The sequence below is a fragment of the Orbicella faveolata genome, unplaced genomic scaffold (genome assembly GCF_042242905.1).
Source record: "Orbicella faveolata isolate gen_17 unplaced genomic scaffold, um_ofav_v1 contig_46, whole genome shotgun sequence".
NCBI lineage: Eukaryota > Metazoa > Cnidaria > Anthozoa > Scleractinia > Merulinidae > Orbicella > Orbicella faveolata.
Window position 1 is genome coordinate 28,001,344 of NW_028301576.1, and position 12,965 is coordinate 28,014,308.

Genomic DNA, 12,965 nt, shown 5'->3' on the forward strand with positions numbered 1-12,965 from the left:
GGACTTGCCACTACACTTTTAAACTTACACTTTTGATGACCGCGGTTTGATTTTGTTGTTGTACCAGTAATACATTGCCAAATTAACCTCTCGACTTCTTGAACTTGAACGGAGGTCGGCTGTTTGCCAAATTAGAATAAGGGCGCGATTTTGATTTTCTTCAAGATACTTCAACTCAATTAATTTACAGTCCTTTAACGTCCTTAATGCTAAACAGCATTCCAAGTTGACCCATTGTGTCTTAACGAGCTTAAAGCGTTTTGGTGAACCGAAAACATTAAGGTTACAGGAAATCTCTTGCGTCTGTCGTGAAAACCATTCACAGTGTTGTTTACATTAATGAAATACACACGATGACAGAGTAGACATGACGGCGGACAGGAAATTAAACAAAGTTAACGCGCAATGTTTCGAAAACATCTAAAAATAGTTTTTATGTAGTGGACATTATGTTTGTACTGATAGCAGTGAATTGACGGGATTTTAATGAATGATGGCCTTTTACTTTTGCCGTTGAAACTGATTTGTCTCTTGTTCATGTATAATTATTGTGTTATTTGCGCCCAACACATTGACATAGGTTTTCGTTTTTCTCAAAGGGAAATACTGCGAGTTCGAGCATGAAACTTGGCATGATATATGTTTAATAATGATATTTCTAGGCTGTAAAGTAAAATAATCGGAAAGTGAGGTACCACATGCATTTTTATGCTGTTAAACATGACCTATATTTTGCCGTTATTTTTCACACGCTTCATAGGTGTTTTTAAAATGGTTTGGAAAACCACTATATCAACATCCCTGAGATTAGTTTAAAGCGAGGAATAAATTAGAGTGGTTGTTCCACATTTGTGTGAAGTTTGAAGTCAATTGAATTTATTTTAAGACTTTACCAGCGCTTCGTCCTCGCACCTTATTTCGGTCATTTTATTACACGAAAAACCGCACTTTGACCACGCTTTCAAATTTTCGCAAATTTCTGAAAAATAAAAATTCGCTGGAACCTTGAAATATGATTTTTAGAATTAGGTCACCTAAGGGTATCTTTGGGCAAAATATGAGCGATTTGCCAAATGGGTCGTTGACTGGCAGTTCTCGATCCTAACAGTCAGCCATTCTTAATTTGTTTCTTAATTTCTATGAAGGAGATAGATGAGTTGATTACCAGAAAAATAAATAAAACTATGTTTCAAATCATTTGGTCCTTGAATGTAATGTATTTATTGACAATTGTTTTATGTATTTTCTTGTGATATAAATTTGCAATCTCAAAGATACTAACCATCTTCACTTTTCAATACCAATCACAAGCTGTACAATGAATTTCAATGTGTTTGTGAGCTCAAATTTATCAGACAATGGATAAAATACTACAATCACTCCAGTCCTGATACCTGTGTTTAACAACTGGAATCTAACCAACACTTTGTTGATGCCAACTACTACTGATGGGCTAGTTGGTGATTTTTTGTTTTGTTTTTTTTAGGTGGGAGGTGCTCCAGTTGATGTCTTATGGGATGAAGGGGGAGGTATTATCCCATCTGAATTTGTGAAAAGCATTGGAAAAAGTAGATGCCCTCTCAACCTATTTCGTGATAAGGAGTTTACAGGTGCCACACTAGCTGGATTATGTTGACAGGGACTAATATATGTAAGAGCAACAAAACGACTAAAATTCTGGCCAATGGAGAATGTGAGTGATGATGATGAAGACAATGAGGACTTTGAGAAAAGGGCAGAACATGTTCCTGAGATAAGTGCCAGAGGTATCTGTTCCGGCAATGATTCGGTGATAATTATTGGCTGTTCTGGTGCCATAGCTACGAATTTGACTGTTTGCAAAAACAAGTTGAAAAACAATCGAGGCAACAGGTTGTGATGATAACAGTACATAAATTTAACCAATTGAAAGGTGTTGATTTGGTAAATGTCTAAAATTCCTATTTTGGAGAATAATGGAGCAGAATGTGCTCTGTAATCTGAATTGGTAATAGTTCGCACAGCCCGTTTTTCCAAACAATGAATTCTATTTAAGTTAGTTACGTATGTAGACGACTGTGTAGAGTTACAATAGCTGACATAAGGATAAATTAGCGAGTGGTACAAGGTGAGTTTTGTTTTTGAGGATAGATAGAAGCGGGACCTAAATAACTTTCCAATTGATTTGGAGATTTGTTTACATAAATAGCTGATATGATCTTTCCAAGTAAGGTGCTTGTCAATATATACCCCAGGAAATTTAGTAGCATTGGTTTGCATTAAAGGTTGGCCACCAAGGGAGATAAAAAAGTTGTGGTAACATTTCTTCTGCCGTGGTTCCCTGTCAGGAATAATTCCTAAGCATTAAGTACATTATTTGATCATTGCTTCCTTGCTAATACTGCCATTTTCTAAAAGCGAATTTTCATATGTAATTCGGCGATCAACTTCAGCTAATTGTAGCCGTCTAAATGCGAGGTGGTTCAAATTTCAAACATACTCCATCGTTACTCCAGCTGTTCTTATTATATTTTAGGTAGATGCCTCCAAATTCAAAAGCCTAACTTCTTCTACTTGAAGATATGTTAGCAAAGCAAACAAAAGCAAAGAAACATTATTCCGATGAATGATCAAGGTCAAATTAAGAGCTGTGTTGATTTCCAAATGACATGAACGGTCAAAGGGTCTCCCATATTCCTCAAGTAACCTGTTTTGAAAATATTCTCAGAATATTTTGTTTACCCCATTTTTTCTTCGCCTGATGTGTAGTTGAAATGATTGATCTTCCCCGGAGTGTAGTGTCGTTGGGTGAAGCCATGTACCAGAGTGCTTTTTTGAGCCTTGAATTTCGTCTAGACACGGGTAAAACTTGTGTTTGTGTGACCCTTGTTAATTGTAGTGTAAATTACGCGTAAAAAGCCTTTTCGTACGCGTGTTTTACTATACAGCTTTCCAATTGCCCAAGCTGAATTTTTTTACGTTGTAAAACAATAACAGGGCTTTGCATAAATGTATTTTTCATTTATGATTCCCCTGTACCAAGGTAAGAAAACTGTCTTCAAAAATGCCCTATTTTTAGGTTGTTTTCAAAGTGCAAAAACTGGCAATTTTCGAGCACTCCTAACCCGACGTGAAAATGCATTTCTTGGCAATGTTTTTGCTATGTTGTGTTGTAGTTGTATACCAAACATACATGTAAAAGGTCATTTTAATAGACCGAGCCGTCTTTCTCTGAGACTGATGTGAATATGTCCAAATTTTCGGCTGAATTTACTGTGGCTGCAGTGCGAAAACCACAATTCTCCTTTTTGCTGGATTTCTCAAAATAAAAAACTCTCTGGCAAGTTTTAGTCCTATTTTCGAAAATATTTCACCAAAGGGTTTCTCCTGGCAAAAGATGAAAAATCCGTGATTTCAGTTTTGAAAATCAATTCTTGATATTTACAGTCCCCTGGCCTTAATATCTTCCTCAACCATATATCTGCAAGTCGGTACGTGAGTAAAAGAGTTTGAATCAGGGTTAAGATCATTTGAGAGTGGTTCAAATAATCCAGGTTGATCTATAGGATTATATAAGAGAGATTCAATGCGATCACTACTATAATTTAAAGTGCTATGTTGAAAGAAGTACACTACTTAGCTCATAGGTAAGTCCTCTTGGCGTGCAAATCGTTCAAGGTCTTCCTGGCTTTTGTGCTGGATGGGACTCCTCAGACTTTTGCAAATAGACAATAAAGTTTTTTGACCAACAGAACCTGAATCCATTTCGAACTTGAAATTTCTTAGCTTTGGCAAATAGCTTCTGGGTCTGTGGAGTGAGATGATCGAAAATCTTGACATTTCCCAGAGAACATTCGGCTGGTAAACCAATCGACATTGCAGAAACCTTGCAAGCTTTGGTTGATAACTTCTTTGACGATTCTTTGAATGAATTTGCAGATAACTGGTCTCGGGCCAGCAGTAGCTTGTCTAGCCAGGAGATGGTGCACAATGTCGACATCTTGGTTATTTATATCCACTCCTGAAACTTTTTGAAGGCTTATGTATAAAGACGTAGAGGTGGATGCTGATTCTCGCGGGTCGATTTCAGGGAGACCAACTATCTTGACATTGTACTAGTAGCTGTGACGCTGAATTCCATTGATAGCATTTCTGATATCATCTACTCGGGAAGTTACTCAGGAAGTTAGCATTTAAATGTGACCACAATTGTTAAAGAATCTTATCAGCTTCCGAGCGGAGATTGTCATAAGCTTTTCCATAGAATTGAAGAGTGTTCAATGCTTCGTCTTTTGTGATGGAGCAGCTTGCTTTGCCACCATTGCCAGATTCCTGTGCATCATTTCACGTGAGAGTTTGCTGCAGATTTTCAAATCCACATCCAAGGGTAGCGATTTCTGCTTTCAGGCTGTCATTTTCCCTTTTCAATGATGTTACAGTGACATTAGGCATATTAGAAACTATTGATCAGGGGGCGATTGAAGACACGTCTGCTCACTGCGCCGGTCTTAATGTAAGGTATGCAAAAATTAGCACTCTTTTTCTCTGTTGGTGACAGTCTCACTACTGAGCCATGTAATCAATCTCACAAAATTGTTGCAAAGTACTGGGAATCTTTTCCGATAATCCTGTACTGGAGATCCTGAACCTTACCTTGTGTTTCATGTTTTATTTTTTTATCTTTTTGGCCAAACATTTGGCCTTTTTATTAAAGTTTAGTGGAGTTACAACCATAGAGACAATGCTATCATTTGGAATTTTTGCAAACTTCTTGCGGCTGTCTGGAAGATTTGGCTTTCTAGTTGCCTCTCAGAAACCCTTAAAGAAATACTGCCACACATTTTTAATATGTAAATGCTTGACTCGGGATCAAGCAGTCTGGGTTTGAGCCCTGCCTGGGGAGATTATGTTGTGTTCTTGATGAAGACACTTTACTCTCACGGTGCCTCTCTCCACCCAGTGACTCCACCCATAGTAACACAGCAATGGACTAGAGATCATCAAAGATGGTTATAGTGAATGCCATGAAATCTTTGGGTTGTGTTATACAGGATATGCATTTGATCAACCCTTTAAAAGGCATTTCCCCATTATGTTTGCAACTTCAATACAGTAATTAAAGCTCCACATACTATCATTTCTGCACTGAGTGATTAGCATTCCAGCCAGTGGGAGTAGCAATATTCCTAGTCAAAACTGAGATAAAGCTCCAGCCCGACAGGACAGTTGGCTGGTATGCAGACTATACCTTTTTTCTTCCACTTTTTGCCACCCCTCTACAATGGCTTCTTTTTTCCCAGCAGACACCTCATTCATTCACTCTAATTTTTACCTCCTTGCTGGCCACCACTGCTAAAGCACATCTCAACAACCACAATAACCTCATGACAAAAGCCAGTTAATTAACAACTGACCAATCATGTATAAAAAAATTTGATCCAATAACATAGTTGTCAGTCTGTTTGTTTGATTGTGTTACATATAATATCCTATAAGTAACACTCATTTAGCACTGCTATTTTTTGTCAATAGACCTTTTGCATGCTGTGCGGGGACTGGTAACTGGAGGTATGCGTCCGCCATCTTGAAAGGTGAAGCGGGTCAGCCATGGTTAACCAATGTTGTGTTCCTCTCTGCCATTCGCAGTCATCAAGGGAAAAAGAACTATCCTTTCATCGCTTTCCAAAATGTGAGTCAAAGAAGAAATGGAAGGTAAAAAAAAGTCGTGATGAGCGGAATTGTTTATTATAACTGAGCACACTTGAGTGTGTTCTCTTCATTTTACGGCTGATGATTACCGAACAACACTTGGTGGGCTTAAAGTTCTCAAGGACGATGCTGTGCCCTCAGTATTCCCCTGGAAAACACCAGTCAATCAGCGCTTGTCAAAGACAAGTTCACGTGGAATGGGGAAAGGTGAAGAGGAAACTCTATGCAGTCATTGCCAGGAAAAGGATCGTGAGATTGAGTGTTTGACGGAATTACTTCAAGAAAAGGATGATGAAATAAGGGTATTGAAATCCAATTTTATATCAGAAAAATCAAGGATTGATAATATGACATTCTCGTTTAAATGATTTGAAGGTAGCGACGATGACATCCACTTTTACTCTGGCTTTCAAAATGCATCCAGCTATAGAGAATTTATGACTTGTTTTCTGTAACGCTGAAAACATGAGTTACTGGAGCCGAAATCTTCATGGGAACCTGCCTGATGGAGATGAGGACAGCACACAAACGGCTAATGCCAGCACAGGTCACACTAACAGAGCTTTCTTTTTGACCCTTGCAAGATTGCGTTTGGGTATCCCACTACAGCGTATTGCCAACTTATTCAACATTTTCATTGCTACTGTTTCAAGAATATTTACATCATGTATAAATCTGCTTTATTTTGTCTTGGGTTCTCTTAATTTTTGGTTGCCCAAACACGCAATTCAAGAAACAATGCCTGACAGTTTTAGAAAATTTCCTTCAACAAGAGTGACCCTTGATGTGACTGAATTCAAGATCCACACACCTTCCTCTTTGTTAAGGCAGTCTCAAATTTTTTCACAATACAAAAGTACCACTACAGCCAAAGCTCTGTTGGGCATTGCACCCTCAGGTAGTGTTATGTTTGTATCTCAGTTGTATACTGGAGTGATATCGGACAAGGAAATCACCAAACAGTCTGGAATTCTCACATTGCTTGAAAGAGGGGACAATGTAATGGCTGATAGAGGTTTTGTAATAAATTACCTACTAGAGCCTCTAGGATGTACTTTTAATATTCCTCTTTTCCTCAGTAATCAGGGACAGTTTTCAGAGAATCAAGTAAAAGAGACTCAGGAAATTGCAAATTTGAGAATACATGTCAAGAGAACAATAAGCAGAATCAAGACATTTAAAATACCACAAAATGTATTTCCAGTTAACTAGATGCTTTGCTGCGTGTACCCAGGCAGTCGTTATACTGAGAAGCACTAGCTATATTGCAATTGAGCTAAATGTTATGCCTTTGAAGTTGTATGAAATTCAATCGAATCAATGTGCTTAAGCTCTTCTGCTTTTGATTGCATTTCTTGGAATCGATTAATAGCTTATTACATGTTTGCAGATTTTAGGGCATGAAAAGAGTCAAGGTCTTTATATCAGCCTATAAACGTTTCAGTCCATTTTCCTCAGCCTTTGTCATTGTTATTTGCATTTCTCAAGCAAGCAAGACATTTTGAATTTCCGAGTTATGGTGGTGCGTGACATAGACCTACGAACGCGTTTGTTGAAAAACATATACTTATGTCATGATTTTTAGCCCAATCAGCAGTTAGAGTACTAGGAAAAGTACTTATGTAAATGCTTGTTTGCTCAGTACAGATAATCAGTCGCCTTGATAGCCAAAGTAAGCTCCAGATGTTTACACTATTTTCCGGCCGCAATGTTGGCGTACCGTGGAGGTACTGGTCGCTGTAAATTTGTGCAAAATATTTTGACGAAAATCTGAGCTTGGGAAGACGCACATACTCAAAAATTAGTGAAGTGTCATCTTTATTAATCTCCTATAACATCACAATTTCTTGATTTAATCCACTAAATGGTTGTTGAATAAATTTTTTATTGTGTCAGGATTGCGTGACAGTGCAAGCCAAGAATTGTTTTGCTGGGGTCAACATACATGTACATCAGTTTCTTTCAGCTTAAATTTACAATAATTCACTACATGAGTTTCACTCTTGTAAAGACACAACTCTGTTACGAAGTTTCTCGGAGCGTTTTACTTAGGTGTACTCAAACAGATACATTCGTAAACAAATTTTCTTACCTTTCTTCTCTCGTTGCTCAGCTGTTCTTGAGTTCGTGCTGGGATTCTACTTGGTTCACGATCATACAATGACACTTCTGAAGATGCTTTTTCTCAAGTTGAAGAGTTGATAGCCCTGGTTGATGGCTCCTTTGGTATAACATGATTCTTGATAAATTCACTCAAAATGTTCACTCGTAAATTGATCTCTCATAAGGCTTGCAGACCAACCCGTTCCAAAAACGCTTAATGTCCTTTAGAGTTGGTCTGCCTCAAACAGTGTGTTCATTTGTATATGATTTCATCGCCCCAGAAATCATGGAATCCGTGCTAACTTTTCATGACAACAACTTCTGTAAATTCCATGTGCTGTACGCATGCACAGGTGATGCATGCGCTTTAGAGACCAGACGGCGATTTGTGACTGAACGAGGAAAAAAAAAAAACAGAGCCAAAATTTAAACCCAGGCCTCACTGCCTGGGTAATCAGGCTGGTCTGCTTAATCAGATCTGGACAGTCTGTGCACTTCTGGTGAATTTTCAGTCCCCAGTCATTGCACAATAACTAATAATTGCAACTGTCTTCTATTAGCTGAAATGCAAGATACATGGAATTTGTATGTATTTCAGAAATTTGTTGTGTAAATGTAAACTCATCTATGAAAATACAATACAGAAACAACCAACAGCCAAAAAAAAGACAAAAATTGTTTCAAAGGCCTTATTTCACAGCTTAAAACATTTACCACAAAATAATGGCTTGGTATGATGTCATTAATAATAGGAAAGTTAGCATCCTTTCATTGTGGGGAATGTATAAGAATGTGCAAAGTAGAAATTTGTTAATTTGGAAAGCATATTATTCCACAACGTTTGATTGAACATAATTCTTTGCTGAAAGAAATCTAAACCTGTCCAAACACAAAAATCACACCATTTAAGCCCAGTGATGCCCATTAGGCCCTGGACTTGATAATAGTGGTTGTGATTTTCTTTCAACTTAATCCCATTGTCTGTTTGCTTTAAGTAAAATTGCTTATTTTCTCTAATAATGTCAATTACTTTTTTAGCTGCCCCACAAAATGGACATTTAGCTTCAAAAATCTCAAAGAGATTTTCTCCCATTGAAAGGTCATAAATAATACCATCTGGTGAAGCCCCTAACCAACAAAATGCTGGGTTAACCACTAGTCCACTCTTGTATATTTTTTTATTTTGTCCACAATCAAGATACTCTTTTGCAGCTCTGATCTCGTTGGTCAAACCATTCTTCATAGCTGGTGTCTGAATTGTTTTTCCTTGAAACAGTTCATTCAGAAACGTTTCTGTGACAGATGCCTTTCTTTTGATAACCTGGTCAAACTGAGATGCAGTGATGCGCTTTGCTCTAATTTCCACTTTGCTCTCTCCTGTCACATTCAAGTTGTGATGCATCTTTTGGCGACAAGGTAATGAAGCTAAGATCTACATTTTGAAACCCATGTGCATATTCATTCCAGTCATCACTCAGCACAGGAAGTTTAAATGGTAACTCGCCATATGTTTGTTTGATTTCCAATACAATCAACTGAAGGTAGCTGATAACTTAATGGACTGCCCTTAAGGTATTCACCAAGATTTGTTTTAACGGTGGTAGAACTATAATTTTCCTTGTGAACAACTGGTGCAGTTGGGCATACCTTTTTAAATTTATCTTGAAACTCGTAAAATATTTGTTTGCTTTCCTCAGAGTCCTTTCTCTTGAGAGGTCTTGGATCATAAAGGCACAATGATGCACCTCTTGATTCCTTTTCCACCAATGGTTTTAAAAAAATTTAGCTGCATCCAGGGTTGCAGGTCGATTTTGCACCTCTAAGAACATGCCATTGCTGGGGCTTTGAAGTACAAGCTGAAGCACCATCACTCTCCTTCATAGAACTCAACACCATGTAGGCTAAAGCCGAGAGATGATGACAATGTCCCCGCCTGGCCTTGCAAGAACATCTTCTAAACACAATATTCAATCCTGAGTCGCTGAATTCCAAGATAATTTTCATCTCGTGCGGCTTTTCCAACTTAGACATCGATCGATAGCATTTTCATTTCATAACACAACATTCTGCTTCGTGAAATGCGATAAAAAGCTTGTGAACATAATCTTCCATGAAGAACGCCTGAGCCCTCTGATCCGATTTCTCTTCCTTGATAAACTCATCTAGGCATCTTTGGGTTAAAGTTTTATAAGTTTCTTCACTATTAGCTGTCATTTTTAGCTAGCGAGCAAAGGTCAACACGAGTGCACATTAATAATTAGCCATGTGTCATATCAAAGATGGCGGTCGCATACCTCCAGTGACCAGTCCCCGCTCGGCATGCAAAAGGTCTATTGGATCAAGGAATTCTCGTGCCCACATAATGTAGTTAAAGAAATTATGTCTATGGCAATGCTGTTGAATATTGCTGCTCTACTTGGATCTTGCTCCTTCGTCAAGCCATCCCTGCAAAAGCCATACAGCAAGAATTTCACACTTTTTACCCTGTGTATCTCCCCTCTATCATCAGGTAAAAGTCAAGCATTTAAGTACAGAGCAAAAATCCCCCTTTCCCACATTGAGAAGGTCAATGAAGGCTCCTGTATTTTGCTTAATGAATTCACAGACGCTGGTCTCAGGCAGCACCTTCTGAAGTATGGAGGACTAGCAGCAATTATTTAAGACAGATGTGTGATACTCTTCATGCTGTCATTGACAGGAAGGAGGTAGGAAGTCTTTGCCACCAGTATAATGGTGATTCCCTAACCTCAAACCTTGGGAACAATTGAGACATGTCAGCACTGAACAAACTTCTCTATCGCTTGGAGGATTTATACAGGTCAAAAACCTTTTGTTAGAAGTTTATCCAGCCATGGTGTCCTCACAAAATGGTTTTGACGAGGATTTCCTGCATGCTATTGTCAAGCCAAAGGTTATGACCAGAAAAGAAACACAGGTAATATTGAAAGAGACCAATTATTTACGTCCACGGGGAGGCGTTTATAGTGTGGGATGGTAGAGGGGTCTTTAGAAGTTTACTTTTCAAGAGTGTAATTTCCAGTATACTGCAAACAATCCCTTTTTCAAACTGTAGATAGAGCCCAGAGTGGAGAAAGTGGAAATAGGGCCACTGAGTTTAGTACATTTTAATGGCAAAACCATGTTCAGAACTAGACGCTTTGCTGCATGTACCCAGGCAGTCGTTATACTGAGAAGCACTAGCTATATTTCAATTGAGCTAAATGTTATGCATTTGAAGTTGTACGAAATTCAATCGAATCGATGTGCTTAAGCTCTTCTGCTTTTGATTTCATTTCTTGGAATTGATTAATAGCTTATTACTCATTTGCAGGTCTTTAGGCGTGAAAAGAGCGAGACATTTTTAATTTCCACGTTATGGCGGTGCGTGACATAGACCTTCGAACGTGTTTGTCGAAAAACATATACTTATGTCGTGATTTTTGGCCCAATCAGCAGTTAAAGTACTAGGAAAAGTGCTTATGCAAATGCTTGTTTGTTCAGTACAGATAATCAGTCGCCTAGATAGCCAAAGTAAGCTCCAGATGTTTACACTATTTTCCGGCCACAATGTTGGCGTACCACGGAGGTACTGGTCTCTAAATTTGTGCAAAATATTTCGACGAAAATCTGAGCTTGGTAAAATGCAGACTTAAAAATTAGTGGTGTCATCTTTATTAATCTCCTATCACATCACAATTTCTTGATTTAATCTGCTAAATTGTTTTCAAATAAATTTTTTATTGCGTCAGGATTGTGTGACAATGCAAGCCAAGAATTGTTTTGCTAGGGTCAACATACATGTACATCAGTTTCTTTCAGCTTAAATGTACAGTAATTCGCTACATGGGTTTCACCTTGTAAAGACACATAACTGTTACAAGAATATAACGAGAAAATATTGTTTAGTTCGAGATTTTATCTTTATTATACTTAACGAAGTTTCTCAGAGCGTTTTACTTAGGTGTACTCAAACAGATACATTCATAAACAAATTCTCTAACCTTTCTGCTCTTGTTGCTCAGACGTTCTTGCGTTCGTGCTGCGATTCTACCCGGTTTACGATCATACGACGACATTTCTAAAGATGCTTTTTATCAAGATGAAGAGTTGATAGCCGCAATTGATGGCTCCTTTGGTATAACATGATTCTTGATAAATTCACTCAAAATGTTCGCTCGTAAATTGATCTCTCATAAGGTTTGCAGACTGACCCGTTCCGAAAACACTTAGTGTCCTTTAGTGTTGGTCTACCTCGAATGGTGTGTTCGTTTGTAAATGATTTCATCGCCCTAGAAATCATGTAATCTGTGCTAACTTCTCACAACGACAACTTCTGTAAATTCCATGTGCTGTACGCATGCACAGTTGACGCATGCACTTTAGACCAGACGGCAATTTGTGACTGAATGAGGAGAAAAAAACGGAGCCGAAATTTAACCCCAGGCCTCACTGCCTGGGTAATTATCTGCCAAAATGCACTTTTCAATCCCTTAAATCTCATTTTTTCTTTGAAAAGGAAAGGTCAAATCCCCCAATCAGGAGAGGGCATTTCTCATATACCTTAGCCCAACACAGTGTCTATAAAACACTCAAAATTTTTCTACAATAAATACTGCAGTTTTTTTCTACCAAAAATGTAATTAAGGAGAGGTGAAAGGAAATAAAAAATTTCTGTTTGTGTCTTTTTTTAAAGAATACTTGAATAATGAAGGCCATCAAACAAATTCTTCTCGTCAGTTGATGGGAAGCTCGTATTTTGCAGAACAATTGTTTGAGAAACTTTGGGTCATGATATAAGAGAAGATCAACAGTCCTTTTAAATAGAATTTTGCATAATACAAATACATTTATACAATACATGTAGGTACAGGTCAAATTATTCTTCGCATTTTGTTTTTGTTTCTCTATTACCTTGCTGTGTGCAATGACACATCAATGACACACTTGGTTATCACCTTGTGCACCATTTTTGGTCCTTGCAACATTTTGACATCATCTGTGATCAATTACTAAAAAGACAAGCAGCAAATCTATTTGTTAATTTTGTGAACTTTTATAACCGTATATATTACATTTTGTTTGCCTGAAGGTACAACAAACTACAAGAGTTTAATCTGCATGATCTTACAGAGATGTACAATGCAGTGTTCAGGGATCACAAAGATGGCCTCACT

The 12,965-nt window shown here is 38.0% G+C and overlaps 1 pseudogene; it reads right to left on the minus strand.

Moving 5' to 3' along the window:
- Positions 1-3,629: 3,629 nt before the first annotated feature.
- Positions 3,630-9,193, minus strand: LOC149099404 (uncharacterized; annotated as a pseudogene).
- Positions 9,194-12,965: the final 3,772 nt, after the last annotated feature.